This window comes from Strix uralensis, chromosome 2 (genome assembly GCF_047716275.1).
Source record: "Strix uralensis isolate ZFMK-TIS-50842 chromosome 2, bStrUra1, whole genome shotgun sequence".
Lineage (NCBI taxonomy): Eukaryota > Metazoa > Chordata > Aves > Strigiformes > Strigidae > Strix > Strix uralensis.
In genome coordinates this window covers 113,861,845-113,888,540 of record NC_133973.1, presented here as the reverse complement: position 1 = coordinate 113,888,540, position 26,696 = coordinate 113,861,845, and the positions used below count along the sequence as shown (strand labels likewise).

General features: G+C 45.6%; 1 long non-coding RNA gene across 3 annotated transcripts in view; it reads left to right on the top strand.

The window, feature by feature from the left end:
* The window catches only part of LOC141939683 (uncharacterized), a 71,007-nt gene that overhangs the window by 10,876 nt on the left and 33,435 nt on the right, over positions 1-26,696 (top strand). For 2 of the 3 annotated variants that reach the window (XR_012627696.1, XR_012627694.1), the window contains exon 3: positions 19,157-19,224. This is a non-coding gene — a long non-coding RNA (uncharacterized LOC141939683). Of the gene's footprint in view, positions 1-19,156; positions 19,229-26,696 lie in introns of all 3 variants that reach the window. The other variant, XR_012627695.1, reaches the window with a different exon arrangement.

Sequence of the window (26,696 nt, the reverse complement as noted above, 5' to 3'; positions counted from 1 at the left end):
AGTTTTTGACTCACACATGCCTTTTTTTTTTCATTTGCTGTTTTCACAGAGCTTCCATGCTTTCTAATTTCTTTACGGTGATACCTTCATAATTTCTGCAATGCATTAAACAGAAATCCAGCCATTTTGTTTGTGTGTACTGAAATATGCTTAAGGATCTGGTGAGTTAGTTACCCTTAACACAAAACATTTCACAGGACTATACATTATACCACAAAATTATTCTTAACATGTTAATTTAAAACATATTTTTCTTTAGATTAGTTCGTAAAGAGAGAGGAAGGAAGATATTTAGCTCCAGACAGCACTTGCAATAGAAATCAGTTATTTCTGTACAGCATCTTTCCTTTGAAATATCACTAAATGATTTCCAGAGAGAGGAAGAATGTCATTTAATGATCCCTTGCACAGCTCGAACACCTTTCACCAGAGCATCTCAAAGCATTTCAGACAAGCCTGAAAGCTTGTCTGTTTTTCCCCAACTATTTCAGTTGGCCTAATAAAAGATACTATGTCTTCCTACACACCTTGTATTGTTTAACACTCAAAGCATTATCATACTTGTTTTACAGATAACTAAAACGGGCACAAAGAATCCACATAGTTTTATTTCAAACAATGAATCTAAGATGAACTCTGTGGGGTCCCGTTTTCACTGAGTCTCCAGGACTTGCAGAATACATGTTCTCAGATTACAGGCAGACGTGGAGCGAAGTCTTCATCCCACTGACATCAGTGGCAAAATTCCCACTGATCTGAATAAGGCTGAAATTGCGTCCTAGCTTTTCTAACTGCTGCCTGCCAAAATCGACTTCAGACCTGTGCATCCTTTCTGTCTTAAGCGTCACCATTAGCAATGAAGTTTCTGTGGTCCACGCCGTGTCTGCCATTACGTTCTCAAGAAGTGATCAAGACAAATCTAAACGAGGAATGAGAGACCCCAGCAACAGGAGGGGTCTCTGCACAGTGAGTGTATGGTGTGTGGTTAACAGCCTCTTTGCAGTTACTGCAGATGGATCCATCTGGCTGTTATGCACGCACTCTGTGCTGACAAAAGGAGCCCTAAGAAGAGCCGTTTGAGTTGGCTTGCCCTGATGTGGACATGTGCTGTCCTTGCTCACAAGTGTCCCAGGTTGCAAGTGTGCTGCCAACACCACCGTAAAGACTGTGTCAGGTCTCTGCTATCATGTCTGACCTTTTCTAATTAGACAGTCTAACCGTTTTGAGAAAATCTAGGGGTCTCTTCCAGCTTCATTTTTGCTTAATTAAGACTGGATCTGGGCACATAGCACCAAATGCTCTCAAAGCAAGTGTTGTCTTAAGGAATTAGAGTCTCAAAAAACAATAAGTCTTTCTACTGTAATGTCTGTGGAGTATGCACTATCATCAGAAGCCATACTTTACCACAGAAATATAAGCACTTTAAAATACAGATTTAAAAAAGGAACATGAAGAGAGAAAATGCCTGTGTATGTAGTGCACAGATGTCTTCTTCTACTATTGAAGATGGCTGAATATGGTCCTGGTAAGAAAAAGGGGATTTGTTCATTCTCAGTCCCCGTATTGTCCATTTGTCCCTTGCTGCAGGGGTCTTCTCAAGCTTGATGGAGGTGTAGCCACCCAGTCTTAGTATATTCTTGATGATTTTCTAGCTAAATGCTCACTGAATCCTCTTGGCTGTTGTGCTAGACTGAGAACAGAAAGCTCTTGCTCATCTGGCATTTGTTATCTCCAGCTGCCTTTCCTCTTTCATAGGTATTTCAGGTTATGGATAAGCTAGAGGAAAAAAGAGAGTTTTTCATACTGCCAATTTCAATTTGAAGCTAAAGAACACCAAACAGCTGAGGTCTGAGAGTAACTCCTAGGCTCACAGAAATATTCTCATGTCTTTTTGGCCGAACTAAATATTGGTCTTTCTATTACATCTTGTATTACGAGCTGCTTGCAAATCTTTATATCTGATCGTTCTCTCATCGTGTTGGAAAACAATATGTGGGAGTTTCTTTCCATAGTAGATCTTTGTGGGTTACTTGCTAGTAAACTAATTTTACATGACTCAGATTTAAATAATAAAAAGGCTTAACTCCAGTCTGAGAAGAGTTTATTGTCCACAACTGTAGCCTAGAGACAAACTCCAGCACCTTAGGGACTCAGCTGAGGCAGCAATTAGGCAGCATTTTATTGTGATGCAGTGAGTGCGCAAAAGATGAAGCTGGACTACTCTCAAGAGCTTAGAAACAAAATTGGCTTCCTGGAGAGAGAACATAAGAAATCTGGCAACCTAAAAATATTTAAAGAGCTTAGGGCTCCCAGGGGAGAATTTCAAGCTATTGAAGTGGAAAAGACTGAGCATTTGCTAAGATTGAAAAAAAAAAGGGGGGGGGGGGGGGGGGGGTTACATGAAAAACGACAAAGTGTACAGATTTTTTTTTTTCCTGTAGCATGTTTCAAAGGGGAAAATATAATAAACCTGAAATCAATCAGTAGCACAGACTTCAATGCAGTGTTCCAAATCAAACAGCCCTGGCTTGAAAACAGGAGTCGAAAGAGATTTTTTTTTCATTTCAGAATTATAAGAGATTGAGGCCAAGAAACCATTAAATGAGGTGAAAGGTCTAGGCTAGAGGGCATCTTGAGCAAGTCTAATGAAGTCATGGTTGCTTCAGCAGCCACGTTCCCAAAGGGTTTTGCTGTGTCTGTCACTGCGACTCTCTGTTCCTCCTCTGAATCTGGCTCCCTGGCCTCTGCAGTTACGTGCCAGAGCGTGCCCTACCCGGCACCCTACAAAGCCCCCTCCTAGCAGCCCCATAGCATGTAGCATCCCTGTGTCAAAACAAAGCCATACAAAATGTGATTTATCTCGCCCATCTTTTGATGTGTGTCGTGCAGACATTTACCTGTGAGCTAGTCATGCCTGACTCCCTGTATTGTCAGCGGGGAGCAGCAGGAGCTTACAAGGCACAATTTAGCTCAACTGAGTGTGAATTTCTATCGTATGCCAAAAGTACCTATTTCTCTCTGACTTAAAACGGCATCCTAAGGTGACTAACTCACAAATGGACACCTACAGTTTGAACATCTACATTTGCTCAATGAACTCTATGCACACAACTAGCATTACACCAGTGCAGACTGTAGAGGTTTCTCTACTGTGTTCAGGCTATGCCTTCATGCACTCTGTATCTAGGACTAAGACAAATTACCTGAAACCATTTGGCTTACGTCCCAACAGTAACGAGAGGGCTAGAGGGTGCAGTATATTTACCTTTTTGTAGCCTCTTCCCTTTCTTGCCACCGTTCCTCTGCATTAGGCTGACAGACCTTCCACATCAGCACTGCAGCCAGATTAGGGGCTGAGGAGCAGCTATCTGTAAGGATGGAGGGATGGTGGGCACCACAGAATGGGAGCGGAGGAGGCTGGTGGAGGGAAGGAAGCATGCAGAGGGAGGGAGGGCCAGGATGCTTTATGTGCTGTGGTAAGTAATAGTGGCCCAATCTGTATCTGGGGCATCCGCAGGGCAGTGCAGTTCACAATCCTGAGCTCTGCGTGTGTGATGCAGCTGAGGGACAGATCACCTGGGTTCTCACCTGGGTCCTGGAGCAAGAGCACCTGAGGCTGTGCTGCAGGTAGGGAGTGCACCGCGTGTTATGGCTCTGGCATGAAATAAACCCTGCCACACACATCCTAACTGCACCTAGTATTACCGCCCTGCCTCAGCTGTACAGCTTCACTCACATGATTTCATATGTCAGAGGCAAGCCCATCAAATAACAGAAGAATCAAAAAATCTCTGAAGGATTTCTGCACCAAGGGGCAGAGCCAGGAGACTGATCAAAGTGGAAATTCTTGCTCTGCTCTTCTGTATCCGAGTAAACTTCATCTGCACAAACTTTTGATGTCTCTGTTGACTTTGACAGAGCTACGCTAGTAGGCAAAACTAGTCAATGATTTTTAAACAGTCCCCTGAAGAGTACCCATTCTGTGCTGAATGTATTCGATTCCTTCTCATAGTCCCAAGGCTTCCCTTTCATGTATTTAATGTCATAGGCTTCCTATTTGGTTGTTCTGTTGCTAGTTTGGAGGTTTCTATGCTCTCTGACTGCGATTTGCAGGGCAGACAAGGTTGTTGCTATTATCATTAATGCGGCAGTGTAAGAGCCTGGCGTCAGCAAGCTGCCCTGTACTGCAGGCCTTTGTTGAGCCCTACACAGCACTGTACATATTGTAAAGCCATCCTGCTCATCCTGCTCTTGATTATTGCTAAAATGCCCAGAATCCATCTCTTTTGTTTGTCAGAAATTAGGCACCTCTGGTAAACAATAAACAGCAGGGAAAAGGACAGCATTATCCTCTCTGAAGCGTACCAGCATAGCAGCCAATTTCTGGATACACCATTCATAGACCAGAAAGCAAAGCGCTGGCTGGTGTGCAAATGTAACAGCAAACACAGCGTTCCCTGGAGAGGCTGAGCTGTAATGTGCACAGACAACGTGGAGCAGTTCTGGATGAGCAGAGAACGTGCATACCAGTGTGCTGCAGACCACCGTGGCTCTGGTACTGCATGGTCCAAGACCAGATACATATTTAAGGCATTTCCTGCTTCAGCAGTGTCTCCTAGGAACATGATACACATTTTCTGTATGTCCACAAGACCTATTGTACATGCAGTCACATCTGAGGGAGAGGGGCATGGAAGTGCTCCCTGGCCACTGCCGTGTCTGTGATGAGGAGCTGTATGGCACCCCATGATGCTGATGAGAAGACAGTGCTGAGGACCTGCTCAGATACACCCATCCCGGACTTGACTGGTTAATCTGCTTTGTGCTGGAGATCCTGTCGCTTTGCTAAGGTGATGCAGAGGAGAAAGAGCATGGTGGAGGTCGGGTTCAGCAGTATGCGCAAATGCACAGCCTGGGCTATAAGGGAGGTGGGTATACCTTCAACAAGTTTTGTTGCTGACAGCAGCAATCTGCAGCCTCAGAGTCAGGGCCTTACGTTAGGAATCCAGAGCCATGTGCCCTTCTACAGTACACCCTTTGTTGCTGGAAAAGCATCCACAGACAAAGCACATTTTGCAGCAAGACTTGAAAGAAGCAGGTATAATCTGTTGTCATATTGCTAGGTGACAAGAAAATAAATGGGTTTATGCCTACCAAGATGTGACTAGCTCGTCAGTTATGTAACCCACTCGTTCATGCTGTTGGCATGATCTACGAGTAGTTTTTCTGACAAAAGATCTTACACAGTTTCTTGGCCTTCAGAAGCACTAAGGATCTGGGCTATATTGCACTAAACATGGTGCATACCTACAGAAAGGTCAGAGAGTCTTCCATGAACTCTGCTTGTGGCCATACATTTGGTGTTCTCAGATTAGCTCAAATCTGCAATATGCAGCAATTTAAAAATAAGCAGAGTCTTTCAAAAGTATTTTTTTATTTATTTTAAAGTTGTGCATTTAGTAAATAGTTCACCCAAAACACAGCTTGTTTTAGAGTAGAGATGTGACAGAGGACCAGACGTGCAAAGTGTCAGGTCAGAAAGGGCTAGTTTAGGACATGCATCACACACTTTAGAAACACCAGTAGCACTTTGTACTTTTATTGAGATGTGCTTTGACCATCTCAAAGCGTTCTATAAACTGAAGTAGCAGTTGTGCCTCTGCCATAAGAGATTACTCCCATTACAGAGAGGAAGATGGAAAACAAAAGGGTCAGGGATTCATCTCTTGTCAGTGGCAGGACTGGGATTGGATTCACTCATCCTGATTTTTTGCTCTAAGCACCAGCATTGTTTCTCAGGTGTTATCTCAGCCAAACCTTAGCTAATGAACAGTGGGGCAGGAAGCAAAGCAAAGCCAAATGAGGCCAATGTTCATCTCAAAGTAGATCAGTACTAATGGAACTCAAGTAGCTGCTTTGAAATTACTACAGGTTGACACCTCAAGAAAGTCAGGAGGATGAAGACCTGTGGATTTTTGGGGAGGAAGGAGGTCCTATGGGCAAAACTCACATAAACTAAAACCAGACCGTAGCTGGAGGGCTAACTTCTGATTATGGTATCTATTTATCTGCTCTTCATGGTATAACTTGAGTTTGATAAATGACGTTACCTTCCTTATTTTACAGTTACTTTATTTTGTACCTGGAAACTGCAGCTAAAATGAACTTGTTCACTGGGTGCTCTGAAAACACAGTGAATGTCCCAGGGCTCTGTGACATTCCTGAGCAGCAGATGCAATAAGCCTAGGCAAGGAGACAGCAGAGGCAAGGGGACTTGCCTCAAGAAACAGAAATGAGATGGCACTGCATGACACACAGCCCAGGTCTCTGGATCCCCAGACACCATCTGCCTCTCCGCAGGCATCTACAGGGACAGACTCACTTTCAGAATTACAGGTTCTAGGGCATGGAGTAGAGGGAGAAGAAATTAAATAAGATCCCTTCCTGGCCAGAGAGGAGCCCAGATGAAGTCCTTTGAGTCCCATTCCAGTGAGGAGCGCTTTTTTAGTTTCTGTCATGTGATCCTCTTGAAGGAGCAACTTCCTCAGAGCGTCACCCTCGGTTTCCTCTCTGCCGGTGTCCTTTGTCCTCTGCTGCCCCCGCTCCTGGGCAGAGGCCGACACCCTCTGGACGTGCCTCGTGGAAAGGAGCTTCTCTCTGGGACGGAGGACTGCACACTCCCTTTGGAGAAAGAGAGGGCTGCGATTATTGCTCCCAGAAGAACTGGAATTGCTATTTACCCACAGCAAGAAAATGTTATTTTGGGGCAAAAGGGACCTGTAATGTTTTTCTGTTACAGTAGTTGGCAGCATTTCTCTATAGCCCAAACAGTTCTTTCTTAATGGGATCTTTACTCATTGCTGTAAGTTTACTAGAGGGAGAGAAAAATTTTGGAATTCAAACAAAATAATACTGACAGTAAGACAGGTTTAAACCCTGGAAGCCCAATAGTGACCGAGCTAAAGAACAGCAGAAAGGGATACAGAACCAGGAGCCTGGGCTGAGGGGAAAGCAGTGGCTAGGTGCAGAGAAGTGTTGTATGTATGGTGATTTTCAAAGCATAGGCTGTTTCAAATAGATACAGTAAGGACATCACTTGCATCTTTTTCTGGGTTCATCCAGATGTTTCAACTTACTAAATTTGAGTGATGGCATGGGGAAATGGGAACCAAATGAGTTAGCTGAGACAACTGCACTTGGAGGCCAAGGTAGTTGAGTGAGCAGATCAAAGACAGGAAGGTGCATTTCATGGAAATACATAATAAGAAAGTTAGGTGGAAATCTGCCTCTCCTGCTGAACTGATTATAAGCCATCCTATGACCCTGATTTTCCTCTCCCATTAACATCTTGTCTCTAATCCTCCTTTGCTTCAGGGGATGGTTAGTGGAGAGGCTGCTGTGGGTTAACCCTGGCAGAACTTGTCTTACCATGTAGCTTCAACTTACAGTGGCCGCACAAACCTGACACACAAGGGAGGAATGAGCTCTCACTTTCAGGCCTCTTGTTCAGCCAGTTGCCAGTGTTTATCCCTGTTTCCCAGTACCACAGTGAGAGCACTAGGTCCTCTTCTCCTCAACTCCCCATGCAGCTGCAGCACTGGCACTTCACCAGACACCCTCCCCCAAGCCAGCCACCTACCACGAATGCACTCTCCCATCAGGAACAGCCATCAGCCATAAACAACAAGGAAAGCTGCTTGATTTTGGGAATCATTTTGTTCCTTGGAGAGAGCGTTGCCCATGTTGTGGCACTGGTGTATAACACATGGTATAACCATGGTGTAGCAGGTATTAAATCTAGTGCCTGTGTTGCACTGAACACATTTGAAGGTTGAGTGCGTAGCTGGATAGTAAAACAGCAAACACCTTAGACCTAAATACCACAGGAAAACCCCTCACTGATGTGTATCAGATGTGTTTTCCTCATGGCACCATTCCTTAACAGATGGTTGTTAAACATCTTTTCTCTATGTTCAAAGGAGCAGAGTTTGCATCCCATCCCAAGGCAGCTGCCTGCCCCGACCCCCCACGGCATTTGGGGAGGTTTGCAGGGTACCACAGAAGCCCACTGTGGGTGCACAGCCCTCACTGACTCCTGCCAGCTGAGTCCACACTGCTGTCAGGAAGGCCAGTCTTGCACTTTCCATCTCATCACCCAGCCTATTCAGCAAACCGAGCTGACTGAAAATTAACCCTACCAAAAGGGGAAAAAAAAGGAGGGGAGGATTGTACCAAGACCAATCAGCCCCCAGCACCGCTGACCCTACAGCCAAAGGAGCACAAGTGTCAGCAGAGCAGGGGAGCTGCCTTTTGGCAGGAGCCCAGCTGTAGGTCAGCTTAGGCCAGTTGTGAAACTGCACATTCACTCAGCCCCTGAACTGCTGTGCTTGCCACCAGCCAGCCAGCCAACCCCTCCAAACCTCGCCGTGGCAAGCTTCGCTGTTGGTGTGTGTGCTAGGGAACTGGTAGCATCTTTACTGGATCCAGGTACTTCTGCAATTCATGTCTGAGACCTTGAAGAGTTAATGCCCATTTTCCCAAGCAAGAAAGGAGCAGATTCTTACAGCACCTGCACTGCCAATGCCCTGTGAGGGTGATTTAATGTTATCCCGTGAGAGTAAGTGCCTCCGGGCAGAACTGGGTCTTGTTCTCCTCCAAAGCAGGAGGCATAAATAGTTAATGGAAGAACAAAAGAGGACAGCTATGCTGCAGTTTACACCAGGGAAAGTGAGAACACAGATTAACCTTATGGCTTGCCTTTTGAAGAACAACACAAAGTTTTGGACCTTGTTTCAGTTGTGTTGCAGCAGTGATGGTGTCAGGCTATAAGCAGAATTTATAGGAGGAGATAAGGTCTTTTAGTAGACCAGCTGACTGCATTGTAGAAAGCAGACACCCTTGCAGACACATAAGCCCTTCTTCAGGCCTGTTTCAGATTTGACGAACTTGTGTCTATGAAAGCATGTTTTGCCTGGAAAATATGTTGGTCTAATAAACCTCTTTTCCAACAATCTTGCCCCACTGCTGATTTAAGGCAAAAGTTGCAGCTTTTTGAAAATTAAGCTGTTTTCAGCTGGACATCCTATTCCTGGTTCTGGAAATTTAGTTCTTACCCTTGAAACGTTAACTCGTAGATCCACATTGTTAAAGGCACATCAGGGTCAGGAGTGCAGCCAGCCAGTTACACACTGAATTAATTCTTCTCCCTTCTCTCCCCCCTACCAGGCACAGCCACACGCCATCTAGTGAAGTAACAAAGAACACTGCCTGACATATCGTGCACATGTAGGTTACATTTATCGTATTAAGCCATGAAATGATGCCTACTGGAGAGAAGGCTATTTTTTTTCAAGCTCAAGTTACTTGTTTTAAAAGGTAGCTATCCTAAGGAGAGGGCCTTTCTCAACTTTGTTGTTATGTAAACTGGGGCACTTATTGACCTCTACTGTGATGGGATAGATACAAACAAAAGACAAAATTTGCAGAAAAATTGCTTAATACATGTTCAGTAACCTTGACGGGGCCTGTAAGGTAGCTGTTGCCTAAAACACTTCCTTGCTAAAGGTAGTCGCTGTTATAAAAGTAACTTTATCACTTGGTAACTGCAGCGCGGAAGTGAACTGGACTTCTTGCACCCGAAAGCCAGATCCTCCCATTATTAAGGCTGCAGCCTGCGCGGCGTAGCTGAGGAATCCCTCCGAGTCCTTCCTGCTTCGGGCTGTCGCACTGTAGCTGCAGCAAGTGCTACAGGAAGCAATGCTGAGCACACACCCTCCCTTTGTGCTTTATGAACCTTACAAAGGCAGCAAACACTTGTGTTTTGTCAGCGAATAAAGCAGAGAGCGTAAGACACAGAAGATTTATAGGTGTAACGTCCCAGCACTGCGTGCTTGGATTTACCCTCACTCAAATCCCATTTACTTTTAATAGGAATGTTGCTGCTAAAACCCTGCATGATGTTTAAAATATTTACCCCATAGGGAGCAGATAATCTGGGAAGTAACAAGGTGCCATTTCCTATCGAATGTGTTCTCTGACTATAACCACATGTTAATGGTACAATTTAGGGCCATGCTAGGGCGAAGCGTCAATTCACCACTTACCAGCACAGTTAAGCTGTGCCGCCATGCGAACTGGGAAGGTTCTGTTTGCTGTCATGCTGATATTTGTCAGATAGGAAAAAGAAAAAAAAAATAAAAATTAAGATACCAAAGCTGGAACATCAGGCTTCCTTGTGTGGTTTGCTTTTCTTATTTTTTATGTTAATCCTCAGAAGACAACAATTTTATTTTGGAGTCCAACTCCAAAGTTTATTAGATTTCTGCGAGCGTTGCAATGATGCTCCTCACAGGTGACCAACACAAATGGCATGGTGGCTCTAGAGACCACGTTAAGTATGGCAGCAGGACTCTTCATGTAAAAAATTCTGTCTTCCTTTCCAAGAATGTCAAAAAGCTTCCTAGCTCTCATTTTGACAGGATTTTGCCCATTCTGGTATGGTCATTAGCAGATTTTATTTTGTGCCTTGCAACATGAAGCAAAGACAGAAGCTGAGTTCTCCCACCATGTCGCCTACTCCTTACCCAGCTCTGAACGAAGGCAGGTCAGCACAGCACAACTTAAAACCTCTGAAGAAGCCATAAAGCCCAGCAGTCCCCATGATGCCCATCTCAGAAACTGTAGCTCCTCTCCTACTCAGATTAAAGTGGTACTTGACTTACTCTCCTTGTCAGTGGACAAGGAGACATGTTTTGGGATGTATTAATGAGTGCATTGGGAGGGATTAACCACAGTCCCTCACCTTGAAATGGCTTCAGCTTGATTTCTTATGGAAATGAGGGTCTGTGATTGCATGGGCAGCTGTACACATATGTCTCAGTCTGTGCTTTTCTGCATATCTGCCCTTCCCCCAGTAACTTCAGAATTCACTGACCAATTTCAGCAATCTGTAACAGAGGAGCAGCAGTCTTAAAGATAATTAAGTTGCTAAATGTTCATTAAAGTTGGCAGTGAACTACCAGAGAAAGAACTTATTGTCATTTAAAATAACAATGTAGCTCAACACTTACTTGTCCCAGAGAATCCCCACCGAGGAGGGTATTATGCAAACCCTATCTTCCTCCCCACACGTGTGTTTTAGCAGAGCAGGATCCAGCCCTAAAAACTGCAGTCTCTTTCTAGATTGTTTCTAAAGTGGGGATCCCAGATTTGTTATTCCATAGATAATTAACCACCAAGCACTAATGAATTCCTTCAAACATGATGCAAGGCTTAGCAGAGAGTGTGCTGTAAGATCCTGCCAAAGGAAGCAGTTCATTCAAAACAGTAATGGGATCACTAGCACAGTTACCTAAACCACTAGAAATAATCTAGTGGGATTAGAAAAGTTTGTTTTGATGTGGTGTACGTGGTATCATCCAGACTGTTTTCATCAAGTCTTTGCATCGAGCTTAGCGTACGTGTTGTCGTTCACCCATTTTGTGAACTCTAACCCCATCCATTTTGTGCGTGCTGGTGCGGCAGCAGGAGCAGCACCTCTGTCTCTGGCGGCAGAGGAGCAGCTGCGTTACCCAGTTGCCACTTTGCAGGGAGGAATCGTCTCACTTTGCAGCCCTGCCCCACAAATATGAGAGAGCAGAGTCCCAAAGTACAGCTTGAGCAAGTGGGTGACATTGCTTCTCGAGGAGCCCAAAACCCCTTGTGCTGTGACACAGAGAAGGGGTGGGAGTCAACAGGCGTTCCCTGCTCATCCCCAAGCCCAGAGCTACCACTTAAAACAGATGTCTGTGTAAAAAAGGCCCCACACCTGCCAAACCACCAGCCTCAAGCTTCCTTCCTCGTTTCTTCAGGCCTCAGAATAACAAGAGCATTTGTGCAATGTGCAGTGCACCCTGTGGTTTTCTCTTCTCCCTGAAGGCATGCTATCTAATCTCCCTGGAGCAAAAAATCAGACAGCAAGCCTTACAAGACGGGAGAAAAGAGGTGAACAGTGAAGTAATGTGCACTTTGCTCAGATGGCTTCACTTGTCAACACCAAAAAAAAAGGAGGAAAACCATGGGTCAGTGTTGCAGACCTCGCAGGAGAGGCGTTTGAATCTGATAAAAAGTACGAGTGCCTCATTTGCACATATTATGCAGTGCGGCACACAAAGCACTAAACTAGAAAAAATCCGTTAACTGAAAAGTCATCTTGAATCGGAAACATTCAAGGGTTCAGTTTTAAACTGTGGCAAGAATTTAGTGTTTTATTGCTGCCTTGCTTTTGGTTCCTGTTTTTGCTAGCATTGAGAAACGAGGTGCCTTAGGAAGCTGTGTGGTGTGTAACACGCAGGATCAGCCTGTATACAAAGGAAGGAAGATGATGTGGCAGAACACTGAGGAAAGATCCTGTTTGTACAGGGAGCTGGAGAATAGTAAACCAGAACAGAGCAGAGATGCAGAAACACCAGAAATGAAAGGAAGTCAACCCAAAATGCTCGTGAATCCTGTTTGTGTGCAAGAGCCTGCTAAAGCCACTGAAACAATTTAAAAATCTGGTTTATATTTCTTTTCTCCAGTTTCCTATCCTGTAGTGGAGGGGGAGAGAGAGGAGAAGAGAGGGAAGACACACTTGGTTGCATTTCCCTGCCAGTCTGTTCTCCCATGGTAGTCCTGCAGCAGTTGGTCATGTGATTCCAGCAGCAGTTAGGTTTGCATCAGAACTGCCAGAGCCAACCAAAAGTTTCTTAACAGTAATTCTTAGCTGTGTTTTATCCCAGGGACACTTGATTTCAGGGACAACTTCTGAAAAGGTCCTATCTACCTTTGTGATTTTTTGAGATTTATAAAAAGCCGTCTCTTAGTTTATTTCCATGAAACAATTAACTGATTTGATGAGCTTCAGTTCTTAATAAACATTTGCCTGTTCTGCAAATGCTGTATGTGTAACAGAGGGAAATTACTTCCCTGTGATATATGCCCATTTCAGGTTACATACTCTTTTGTTAACCTTTTTAAAGCACAGCCACTTAAGGTCATTACACTCTCTAAATAAGTCTCTAATACAATTTTCAATAAATCCATCTTTGCAAATCATATCAAACATTTTGACAAAGGAGTATCTTGTCTCTGCAGCAAGAGGATTAGCCTGTGAGTAGTATGGGTGGTGCTGCATCAAGTGTCTTTTTTTCTGAATTGATTCAAGCGGTCTATGGTCAAGTTTAGAGACCAATACATGCACAGCAGCAAAACCCCACATCCAAATACAAGTATTTGTAGTTCCTTTTTGCTTGTATATAACCTTCCTGTGTTGGTGTGAGCAACTTTGATCTTTGATACAGTGACCAGCTTCCTGCAGTAGGCGGAAGAGACATTCTTAACTGTGTCTGCAAGCTGCGTCAAGAATTTATCAAAGTTGCTGACTCCTAAAAATCAGGCAAGCAATGCCACGGCACATATTATAAATTACCCTTTTCTCCTGGCCTGCTGGTTGTAAACAAGCTTGATGCAAATTTAGGCAAGGAAAGCACCATGCCAAGGTGTTTATTGATTTCTTTGTGTTGTGACTCTGGTGGTTTGGGTGGACCCTGTTGAAGACCTCTATAAAAAGGCAGTTCGTGAAAATGCCTCCCCCATGAAATTAGCAGTAATTTTAATTGTAACAAGCCAGAGACATTCCAATGCGCATCAGAGCCTTTCTGGATCTGAGCAAAGAATAACATGATTCTTATCCCAAAGCACCCGAAATGCAGTCAGCTAGTGCTGAGTGGGGAGTGAATCACAGGCCTGGGAGAGAAGTAACCGGTCAGGGATGTTCTAAGCGTTGAGACAATCCTGTTTCCTCCCGTGATTTCCAAGGGAACTTGCCTCTTTTGAGCTTTTCTGTGGCTAATGAGTGACGTCACTGGATAATTTTGGTCATTCTAATGGCAGGTGCAGTATGGAGGGGGCTAGGGGAAAGCAAATGGGGTTAAAATCCCTCCCTTGTTTTAGATCCCTCATCTCCTGCTCCTCTGCAATGTGGCTGGCACCAGTCACTCTCTGTGCTGATGGGATCGGGTGAGAGGAGGTACTGGAGACAACTAAAGCTCTTGTGCATAGCTGCAGCAAGGTGGGACAGTGCCACAGGCTCTACCAGCTCTCTGCCAGGTACAGTTGTGTGCTGTATGGCTAGGAGGTCCCCAGACACAGGTGCCATATGGCTAGGAAGTCTCAGGACTATGAGGCTTGTGGGCAAGTATGGGCCCAGGCAGCAAGCCCTTCCTTCCCATGTGGCCCACATATGAAGTTGGAGTAGACCTGTTTATATCAAGCCTAAAGGTCTCATCCTGTGCTGGGGACACACAGGGACATATGCCACCCCAGCATGCATGCAGTCCATTTCACCATTAGCAGTAAATGACCCAACTCTCTACGAGGCAGCAGCAGTGCTGCAAGTTTTAAATCAAAATGCCCCCGCATGCTTCCCAGCTCCTCAGTGCTGATGTCTGAGTATGCCAGGTGCATCCCAGGAGGGATGGGACCTGTGGACATGGAGTTCAGGTAGCCATCAGCACCAAGGTTCATATCCGCAGGATCTGGGTACAGGCGTCTGACAGGACATCAGGAAGTGCTTGCTTATGTCTACCTCTGCTGCTTCAGTGTTGACTAGGCACATTAAAAGCTTCATTGTGGTAAGGAATGTCCTCCCTTCTCACTGTTTTTTTAAATTTGTGCAGCCTCTCTGGGTCTGTATGATGCATGTCTGAAAAGGAAACGGGAAGGAGCTGCAAATGGAAATTCCAAACCGTCAGCAACAGAGCAAGCCCCAACCAACTTCCCATAGCATGGGTGGAAAACCCACGCCGTGCAGCTTCAAGTGATAGCAGATGCTGAACTTTACAGAGTCTTCTGAAATCAGCAAGTGCTGGAGATACTGTGAAAGAAGTGACTTTGTCCTGGCTGTATCTGCCCCAGGAGAGGGGACAGGTTTAGGCCCAGATTTGAGCACCCCCTGGCACAGCCCTGCCCTTTGCCTCTGTGCCCAACCTGAGACTCTGTTCCTCCAGACTGACCACCCTTTTTTGCTTGGGAGGTGGTTGTGGGAGGGGAGCTTGCCATATATAAGAGCTCTGCTGTGCCACTTGCTGATGGCTGAGAGAATGCACTGTAGTCTGTTTAGCTCACAACATAAATCGCAGTGTCAAATTTGTCTTTAGCTTCACTAGAGATGTACCAGAGAGAGTTTTGGCCCGTAACGGCATCACACATGTCCAGATGCCATGAAAACACATGTGAATAAAGCAGGAGAAAAGATCTACAATATGAGAGCTAAATATCTGTATTGTCTAATTTTTCTGTACACCATCACTCCAACTGAGAACTGGTCACCATGAGCAGATAGTGCACAGAGTATTGTTACAGAATCTATGCTCGTCTCCAGTTAATTAGTTTCTTATCCAAGGGCTGATAAGTGTGTTATGTCATCCCAAGAAAGAGCCTCTCCCACCAGCAATATAATTTAACAAAGTTTATGAACCAAATGAGTTGCCAGTCTGCAAAACGCTCATACCTATGTGATTCTCATTCCCTGTGAGGTGTGGTTTTCAGGTGGGCACTTTTGGATTCTTGGATTGCTTTGCTAGGCTGAAGGAGTTTACGCAATATGTCTGTATCTGTAAGTTGATATAAACCCATCCGAGATTTGCCTGAATAAAATGTTTAGCACTGAAAATATGCAAGTTTTGCAAACTTGCAGTGTCCGACTCAGATGGTCATGGCACTGGACTGCATTAATGCAGGTAAAGGCTTCCTTCTGTGCGTGTGCAAAGAGGAGTGAAAATGTGATTGTCCCAGACCATTGCATGTTTGTAAATACAATTTTCTAGAGCCATGAACTGCAACACTAGACTTGGTGGAAGTGACAGAGAGAGGATAATTTCCCTTGGAAAGTTTGGATAGCTGAATAGGTGTTCTCTTGAATATGCTGAAAGAGAGCAAGGGACGCTGATTGTCAGAGCACTTTGCAGTTGGAAAAAAGAGAGTGAGCATTTTCAGTCCATGGGGAGATAGTTGGAAAGAGAGGGCAAGTCCAGAATACGTGAAGGTAGGAGCTTCATACAGCCTTGCTGCTGGGTTTGTTTTCTATGCTAGTGGCCCAGGGAACTGGTAAAACTGGATTGGAACAGTAAAGGCTGTAATCCCAATTCATCATTTATAGCCTGCTTGTGCCCAGACAGACACATCTATCCCAGCCTTCTCAGATACAGTGAGCTGCTGCATTTCACAATCATGGGAAGGGCTTCCCAGCTGCACGATCCAAATGTTTTGAAGTGAAACATGGTGCATTATATTAACTTGGTTCAGACAATCAGCTTTAAACATCTGAATCTCATTTCTTGATGCTAATTCCTCTTGCTCAATCTTTATTTCAGCTGTGTGGAATTCTCAGACCTTTCTGACCCCGACTTACCGTTTCCTGATGTTTTATTGCTAAGTCATTGAGGTTTCAGGGAGGCTGATGTTTCTAAAATGTGCACACCTTTGATTGTATGCATGGCTGGCATGTCAGACGGAACTTTTCATATGTTCTGTATATATCACTGTCTCCACTGCTGTGTCCTCTGCAGTTTCACCATTCAGCGTGCTTATCTGCATGCCCCATTAGTGCAGTCCTCCTTAAAATGTGGTTATTATTTAAGACTTTTCAAAAGCTCAGCTTCTGCACACTACAAAACTAGATCTGAGCCTGCGTCCGCTCTTGTCACTCATGTACAGGTTCCATCTGTTCCCCTTTTCCTCTCCCGTTGCTGCTTGCCACATCCAGACCGCATGCTGCTTATACATTGTACAATAGACATTTCTGCACACACACTTTTGAAAATGTGGCTCTTAGTGCTTTATTGTTCACATGTGTCTTGTTGCTTAAGGCAAGTTTTATCAGTAATGATTTTGTTGTTTACTGACACGTAGAATAAAATAGGGTACTGTTAAAATGTGACTGGAGGAGAGGAGAAAGGCCTTTGATACACCAATTACACAATTCCTGCCAGCTTTCTGATCATTCCCCCCTGCCACCACTTCCCCAAATTCTGTAGTTGCCCAAGGATAAAGCCAGAGCCTAACATCGCTTACATCAATGTAAGGGCTGCTCTGCTCTGCGTGTGGCTGCTCCATGTTGGTAAGGATTCACCAGCACCTCCTACGTTCCTGTGTGTGGTGAGGACAGGGGATGGGACCTTCTAGTGCTCCCTTCCAGCAAGGCAGCCCTAGCTTCTGCTTTAGATCTCCTTTACAGATCCCCAGTGGCACCTTTGCATAATGGCTATATGATTCCATTTGGGGAAAAAGTAAATCCCTACAGAAAGTAGTTCTGGACATGCTAGGAAGGTCTGTGAAGGCGCTTCTCTTGCAGAAGCTGAGCTGACCTCTAGCAGCTACCCCAGTGCGCAGACTGGAGCAGACCCGGAGGTATGCAATGGCATGGGAATTAACGCAGGCAGATGCCCTGGCAGCTGTCTCAGGTCTTTCCCATCTCACCTTGCTCCATACCTGTGGTGAGACTGGAGTATCTGCAAACAGATCACACTGGATGCAACTCCCAGTAATGTTCCTGGGTGTCTACAGCAGTGATGGCACAGAGCCCATTAGACTGGATTATTGCCACACAGGGATTTCCTGGACCAGGAAAATCCCCAGCTGCCCAAAACCTCTGGTTTCCCACCTGGAGAAGCCCAAGACCTGCCTATGGTGATGATAATTTCTGCTACTGGGAAAAGCAAAGACTACAGAAACCCACAAATGGTAGGAATAGACCCAGCTTTTATCAGAGACTTGTTCTGATTAAAGCTTTTCCTATCAAAGACGGTGTCTACTTCTGACACAGAGGCAGTCTGCTACTCTCCTCCCCAGAAGAGAGGCAAGCAGCCACACAGCTCAGCTTGCATCTCCCATGTGCAACCAGATGCTGTGTGCTTGGCATTTGGTCTCCTGGGCATGGCAGAGGGCACACCCTGAAGTGCTGGAGAGCTGATGGCAAGAGCCTCATTTGGGAGGGCTGCTGAAAAGAAGACATGAGCACAGGAACATAGAGAGCCTTCCACTACTGTCCATGGACTACAGCCATGGCTCATAGGGTGTCTCATGGCTCCTGTTCCACGCTGTGGCTCCCATCCCACCCAGACCCCTCTGCAGGTCAGCAAAAGTGGCAAGGAGGCCCAAGGTCTCTTTCCCCTGAGACGAGGTGGGCAGGAAGCGCCAACTTTTGTTTGCACCAAAATAATCATCATTTTAAGATACAATATGCTGAATATTTTGTGTACCACCCTGTACCAACATTTGAGGCCATTGATCAGCCAGAGGGAAGGCTCGAAGGGGATGAAAGAAGAGAATGGAGCAGAGCTTTTGGCAAACTGTTGTAGATTAGAAAGGAGGCAGGTAGGAACAGAGATGAAGCAAGTGCTTAAAAGAGTTATTCAGGAGAAGCAAGGGCTTTAAGTGACATTTGAGTATGGGAAAGAAATCAGTATCTGTGGTTTCCATTGGTGTTCAGAGTGCTAAAAGCAGAAGTGGTTGCTGGAGTCTGAATTGGATTCTGAGGCTGAGCTCTCAGCTTCCTCCCAAATTGGATGAGAAACTATTCACTTGATTTACAGGCTCATGGGCAAAAGAGGTCTTATTTTATAGAATTTTGGGGGTTTTTTTAAACATTGCTTTGTGAGCAGTGGAACTAATGGCTCTTGGTTTCCTGTGGGTCTGTGACACTTGCTTCATAGTTGCCTTCCGTCTCCCCCCTCCTCCTAGAATAAAATAGCTGCAACAAGCCCAACTCTCCCCTCCCTATATGCTCTAAGAGTCCTCACTGGGCAGCTGTCAGGCACATATATATTGGCTGACCAGCTAATGCCTACACGGTCGGCCAGCATGCACACACCCACTAGCCAGCTGGCTGCTGGCTGCATTTCTCTAATTAAGGTCTCTATCCTACACCCAACCATCAATTTGCACAAAATCTAGAAAGGAGATAGCTAGCTTTTGAAACATCTACCTTTCTGTCCTGTGTGAAAGCAGGTAAAAATTATTGATGGAGCCAGACAGACTGACTGAATCTGAGTTAAAAAGGTTCTGTTGTATTGGCTTTGGATGTACATGCAAAACATCAGTCCAGGTTCTGGAATTAATTTCTCTCTCTCTTTTTCAGCTGTTTTTAACCTGGACGTGTTCTGCAATTTGTTTCCCACACAGCATTGAAACTGGCACAGCTGAGGAGTGAGTGAGTGGTGGGAGAGGGGAAGGGGAAATCAGGGGATGCTTGTGTTGGTGCTGCTGAAAGAAATGTTCCTCAAGCAATAGACTGTTAGATCTGTACAACATGGAGTCCCACACCGCCCCACAGAAAAGTTGTGAAGATAAATATGTTCACAGCCTTAAAATGTTCAGATATAGGGCAAAAAGAGCTAGGGAAATCAAGGCATCCTGTAAAAAAACTACCAGAAACAGTGGCCAGTTTTGAAATGTAACATTTTCTGTCATAGTTCAACATCTCAGTACTGCCCACATTCCTGTGTATACATCTCAAGACATCCCTCTGTGTAGGGTCTCCTAAGAAAAATCCATTTTGTGGCAGCCCAGTCACTACAAAGTGCACATTGACTCACAGGATCAATTCTAGAAACCCTTCATCCAAGTTACTATCCATATAAACCTAGGTCTTGGAAGAACGGAGGTTTTTATCTGGAAAATACATAGGGAAAAGCTTCTTGAGTGTTAATTTACAAAATGAGACCTCTAATTGCGAAGCATTTCTTTTCTTCAGTTAACTATAGATGATTATAATGTGTGAGATCTGCCTTTCCCCCCTGTGTTCTGTTTAACACTGTTTGTTAGACATGAAAGGAAAAGAGGATTAAAAGGGAGAGATGGTATCATAAACAGCCCTTCAGGGTAGGTAGGAAAACAACAGTAACTCTCTCAAACAGAACACAGGGATGCCCTTAGGAAAAGGTTTTGAAAGTGTCCTGCATTTGAAAGTTAATGAGTAAATAGATCTCAAACATTACTTTAAAGACTGACAATGCCAGCTTTAACATCTCAAGCATGCACCACAACTCAGAAGAGACAAAGGGAATTTTTAATGGGCAATAAATTGACTAATATTTTTGGATGCAAAGCTACAAGCGGGTTAGTTCTGATGGGATGTGGGTTTGTTCTGTACTTCCTGACACAGCAGCTTACTGTATTGCATTTGTTTGCCTTACACTATCTTTTGATGAGTCACCACTTTTTCCTTTAAAAAGGAAAAAAAAGGTGGTTTTAGTAAATAATCCTCCTTTGAGCTACAGTAAATCTATTTGGTATAGAGTTTGCTGGTTCTGGGGGTTGTGTAGGATGTGCCAGACCATCTCACCACTGTCCTGTGATGCCTTACTTCACACTTAGCTCAGGTTGCTTGGTCATCTCTGCCCCTGCAGTGTTGCAAGATCACAGAACCACAGAATCATCTAGGTTGGAAAAGACCTTGAAGATCATCCAGCCCAACCATTAACCTAACACTGACAGTTCCCAACTACACCATATCCCTAAGCACTATGTCGACCCTACTCTTAAACACCTCCAGGGATGGGGACTCCACCACCTCCCTGGGCAGCCCATTCCAACACCTAACAACCCATTCCGTAAAGAAATGCTTCCTAATATCTAGTCTAAACCTTCCCTGGAGCAACTTGAGGCCATTACCTCTTGTTCTATCGCTTGTTACTTGGTTAAAGAGACTCATCCCCAGCTCTCTGTAACCTCCTTTCAGGTAGTTGTAGAGGACAATGAGGTCTCCCCTCAGCCTCCTCTTCTCCAGACTAAACAACCCCAGTTCCCTCAGCCGCTCCTCGTACGACATGTGCTCCAGACCCTGCACCAGCTTCGTTGCCCTTCTCTGGACACGCTCGAGTAATTCAATGTCCTTTTTGTAGTGAGGGGCCCAAAACTGAACACAGTAATCGAGGTGCGGCCTCACCAGTGCCGAGTACAGGGGCAAGATCACTTCCCTGTCCCTGCTGGCCACGCTATTTCTGATGCAAGCCAGGATACCATTGGCCTTCTTGGCCACCTGGGCACACTGCTGGCTCATGTCCAGCCAGCCATCAGTCAGCACCCCCAGGTCCCTCTCTGACTGACAAAGACATCACCTTGCATAGACATCCCCATGCTGGTGAGAGACTGGCTGGTAAGCAGCAAAACCCCTTTCCACCATCAGATAACAGCACAGGCACTATTAGCCCTGCTGCAGGCATGCCCCTCTTGTGTCTGGTGGATCCCAGCCAAGGTCCCAGACTTGACTGGTCTTTGAAGCAGTCCCGTACTGTCCCATACTGTCACACTTCAAATGACCAAACTCTCAGTTACTGTGTTCCTGGATGTCAGGCATTTTGGAGGAAAGCTGGTCTTACTTAGAGCTTTTGTACAGCTCCTGTCATGTCCTCCTGACCTCAGGGTCCTCTGCACACGGCTGTCATGAGCATTCAGTAGCTTCAATGGCTTCCAAGAAGCATGATGGTGCCTTTGCAGCCATGGGAGGAGTTCCAGCAGGAACTCCCAAAAGCAGGTCTCACTTTCCTTTGCCCAGAGCTGGCTTAAGGCACAGACAAAGTCACCTCCTGAGATGGCAGGCTTCCTATTTTGCTTATGCCCAGAGAGGCAAAACCTGATGTTTCTGGTGTAAACAGCTCATCTGTGCCTACTGCCCTCAGCTGAAGAGAAGACACCCGGCCCCTTGCCTATTCCCAGCAGCTCATGGAGGGCAGAAAGAGCCACTATGTGGGGAGAAGGAAAGGGGAAAGGAGTGATCTTGCTGGGGAAGAGGGATGGGAAATTGGAAATCTTGTGTTAAGGAAATGGGCATCAAGCAAGGGCTGGGAGATGTAGGGAAGGAGAGAAACAGACAATCCCTATTTCCAGCCAAATGCCAAGGCTGTCAAGATCCCTGTACATCTGGATATGCCTTTACCTGACTAGAATAATTCAAAACCCCACTGATGTCCTCCAGACCCTTTACTCACCCAGGGTCCCCAAAACCATATCACCTGTTCCCAGCTGACTCTTGCTTATCCTCACACCTCAGAAATGCATGGGCCACTTCAGAAAACTTCTTCCTACACCGCATTTCTCCCAAAACTCCTCTGCCATTACCATAACATTGAGACAGGCCTGCCTACACCAGTGTAAGTTGCCAGCCTAAAAAAAGAAGAGGGAATCAGCTCCCTAAGCTTTAGATACCCAGACACAAGGGAGCACATGCCAGGCCTCAACAGGACACATTAATAGCACCTCCACCCCCTTATCACAGCTTCTTTCTGGCTCACCCTATTCCTGAGGGTCAGCCATTACTTTCCAGCGCTTTCTCAGTTGATAAAAATTACTTAGTTTATCTTTTCTGATCGGTCATTATTTTCTACCTCTTCCAGAGCAACTAAAATCCCAGCCTGCTCATACCTTCATGCCAGACCCATCCTCTATGGGTTGTACTGCTCCTTGGAAACCCCCCATCCTTCTCCCTGCACTCAACCTCGTGCCATGCGATGTCCTGACCTAGTGCAGAATCTGCGCTCTCTGCAGGAGAGGTGCCTGCACTCCTGCACAGATCACTTGACTCCCCGACACTGCAAGCTTAAATACTTCCAACACTTGGACAGAGGGACAGGCTTGGCTCCTCTGTGTCCTCTTCCTCCCTTCTCAGGGCATTTTGCAGTGCATTCCCAGTCTCTTCCTTCTCATTAGCTTCTGGGTTAGTCTTCCTTGAGATTATCCCTATCTAAGTGACAGGCTGCCAAACGGGCACATAACCTTTCACTTGGCTTCCACCAGGGAATGCAGCTTTGAGCTGATGAGGACATGACTGAGGCCAGTTCTCCTGCCCCATCAGTGGTGACACGATGTGGGGTCCACTCTGCTGTGCTTTCTCTTTACCCTGTGGAAGCTACCACCAGTGAAAATGTTAGCTTTATACTATCCAAAGTATAAAATATCCAAAAGCAAGAACTGCGTTTAGCCCACCTTTCACACACAGATACATACCTACCTACGTACACATACAGACATGCATATTTTGGCTCTACTGACTCCTGTTCGATTTCTGGCATCCTTCTGAGCAACTGAAGCATGAAAGTACAGAAGGGAGAGGATACTGAGCTGCTCTATGTGTTTATGAGTGAGAGAGACTGCTTGCACCAGTGGCCGTGTTCTTCAGTGCAGTCCCAGCCCCCGGCAGTCAGAGGACACAGCCAACTGGCACAAGGCTCTAGCCAAGCTTGTTGTGACCCTCTTTGGAAAAACTCAAGAGTTCAGCTTTCTTCTGGCTGATAAAGTCGGTATTGTGAAGAAACCAGAAATACTAGTCCTGCTCAAGAGCTGTGCTACGCCCCAGGCAAGAATACCAACACAGGTTTCTCCCTCCAAATAAAAGTGAAACGATCAGGTATTCTCAGTGCAGCCCCAGGTGGAAGGCCCTGCTCGCTGGGGGTACATACAGTGTGTGGCTCCAAGGGCAATGACATGAGGCTGGGGACAGGTGAAGCAATGGAACATAAACCCACCCAGATCAAGGGTTTGCTCATGGTGCAGAACCAAAGAGGAATTTCAGCACTGTGCCTTCCTTAGGTGAAAGTTAGGTTATCTCAATGCCTCGTTGGATTTGACTCACCGAGAACATCATCGCATTCAGCACAAGGTGAAACACAGGGGAGAGGAACTGCATGGGCAGGTGTACGCAGCAAGCAGATGGAAAAGGTGGGTGCACCAATACTGTTATGGAAAGCATTGAAGAAAGAGGGGGAGGTTGAAGAGGGCTAGGAAAAAACTCAAAATTCTCCTTACCATGCACGAGATCAAATATAGAGCAAGGGTAGGTCTGGGACTTTTCAGTGGGAGGAGGAAGCCCCTCAAGCTAAAACTGTGCTCCCATTTCCTGTCCTCATCCACTGCCCAAAGACTCATGGCAAGCAGCAATATCAAGTGTGAAACACCAACCTTAGTGGATATGAATTTAGCAATCCCCAAATTCAGGCAAACGTCAAATCCCATCACAGCCCAGGGCATGACCTGTTTCCCAGCTTGTTTTCTGCTTCTTCTGTGCCTTGCCTCATGCTAAACATGGATTTATTCTTCAGAAAAAGACACTTGGACTAAACAGAACAGTTCTGTTACCACCCCTGGAAAACCACACTCTGACACCCCTTCCCTTCAGTCCCCTCACTGCAGCGCGGTGTAAAGCATAAGTCATCTGTCCAAGTGCAGGTGTCAAACTCAGATACAAAGCTCCCAAGACTCCAGTAAGTGTACTGACTGGATCTCCACTAACTGTAATGGGCAAGCTGCACTCCAGGACTCACCAGCACCTCTCAAAAACCCTGTGGATACACAGTCAGAGACCAAAAGCCAGACCTATAATGTGCTACAGAAAAATAACAGGCGTTGCGAGTGTCTCACGTCCTGCCATAGCAGCGACTGTTTGGCAGGTATTTTAGAGTGAACACATCTAGACCCCTAACACTATTCCTGTCCAAAACTGGTGTGTATTTTTCCTTGGACAGTGCCCAATCTGCAGAGTTAGTGTTTTCCACACAAAAATGCCTGGTTGGTAAACTTCCAAAAAGTTCTATTTTTGATTCAATGAAGAATGGCAGCTTTCCATGGAATTTACTTTTCTTTCCTTCTTTCCTCCTTTCTTTCTCCCCTACCCCCCAAAACAAGATTGCTAAAAAATCCATAAATTTTCATTTGGAAGTGCTTCCCAGGGGCCCCATGGGTGTCAGAGTTCAGTTGTCCTGTTCTGCAGAAGATTGGATGGTTTCTTTAGTAGTCCTTTTTTACCTTGAAAAAATATGGGGTGGGGTGTGTGGGGGGGTGTCCCCATCTTTACCTTTTCCTTGAACTGTTTTTCCCTCCTCTTGAAGAGAGCGCAGTGGAGGCTCTGCCGTGGATCCACCACTCCATGATCAGAATAAAAATCTTCTGACGTGTGATCAACTCAGAGTAGAAGATACACACAGATCTTGCGGGAAGCCTCTTATTCTCCTCCATCCAGGTTCACCTACTTCTGCATATGAGTTGTCCCACAGACTGCAAACCATGTCCTAAATAGCTGAAATTTGCAGGAGCATGCTGCCTCCTTACTGGCTCCCACGTTCTGATACATTTCTCTACTTTTTTTGTCCTGTTCTGTGTCTCCAGAGTCCTCAGTGAGCAAGAACTGAGCTGCTTCCAAGTCATAATGATCCTCACTTGTTCACTCTCTCACAAACAGAATCGCTTTGGCCAACAGCCAGAACTGCAATAAGGGTCAGGCACATACACAAGCAGCTTAAAAGCACCTCAGCTTTGGGAGATCCTGCTGGGCTGTAAAACCTGCCCACAAACCCGAATCATATCAAGCAAGGCCTGTTTGATAATTCCTTGGCACAATCCCCAAACTTGCTGAACTGCTTTTCCATACAAAGTATTTCCAGGTGGGTTATTAGGTCCTGTATCCCTTCCATCTTGTATCCTCTTGTGGTTGAAAAAGGCATTCCTTAAGAACAAGGTATTTTTAAAAGGAAAACAAATTTTCTCCTTTACATTTCTGGTTCCTCTAAACCAGAAGGATACTTTGCAAGACACAATCTGTTCCTGCCAAGTAGCACAGGGATCTTATCTCCCCACAGCACCCATGCCCGTACAGGACTTTCAGCTGGGGAGATAATTTATATTTTCACAAGGAGATTGATGCTGGTATGACTACCAGTGTGAATAGTTACGCTAGTATGAAGGTGCTGTACTCTGTTAAATCTAGGTTCCCTTCCTGTATTTTTATAGCAGCATCACTGCAGCCACATTTGAGTCTGTGCTGCTTTAATTGTACCAGAGGAGTTAAAAGGAAAGAGCTGAGCCAAGCGTGTCCTACAGCTGGCTGCTGGCTGAGCCGTGTGGGTCGGGGTGTGAGAAGGCAGGACCCATGCAGCTCTTCCAGCCTTGGGTATGCACGTTTATGCTGTTTTACATGTGTGCACACAAGATTCATCAGTAAAGCTTAGCTTTGCCAGGAAAAGCTGCATCTACATGAGGACCTCATGGTGTAAGAAAGACAGCAAAGTTTTGATTGCTTTATGTCTGTGAAGGCTGGTTTGCTGCACTCTCTATGATGAAACAGGCAGGTAGACCATTTGCTGAGCTGTTATTTTGGCCCATTGCAACAACCTGACTGACGTAAACAGGATTATTGAAAATGGAACCCAAGTGTAAGACCTGCAGATCTATAACTAGATATTGCGTGAGAGAAGTGGGTAAAGATAGGGTTTGCATTTGAAAATTGTTGAAACACAAAGTGGTTTGTTGGTTGCTTTGAGTCTTTGGGGTCTCTGCCACCACAGAAGATGAAGAGAGGTGGAGACAGTACAAAACCCAGAGGCTTCTGTGAGTTAAAACAAACTGTTTCACTTTGAGACGCTTTCAGGCAAGATGATTTTGACATGTGTCTTTGGAAAAAAATAACCAACTGTGACCAGTAAAATCTGACCAGGCAGTGATCTGGTTTTGACGCAGAGCTGCTGGTGAGACCTCCCTCTCCAGGGAGGCCTGCCTCACCGCTGGCTGCAGGATGCACACGCCAGCCAGGAGTTCTTTCATACCGCCGCCAGGAAGAAGTCCGTGTTGATGGGAGCCCTGTCAGCTGCGTGCCACCTCGGCACGTCTGTGCTCCCGGCTGTAGGGAGGTT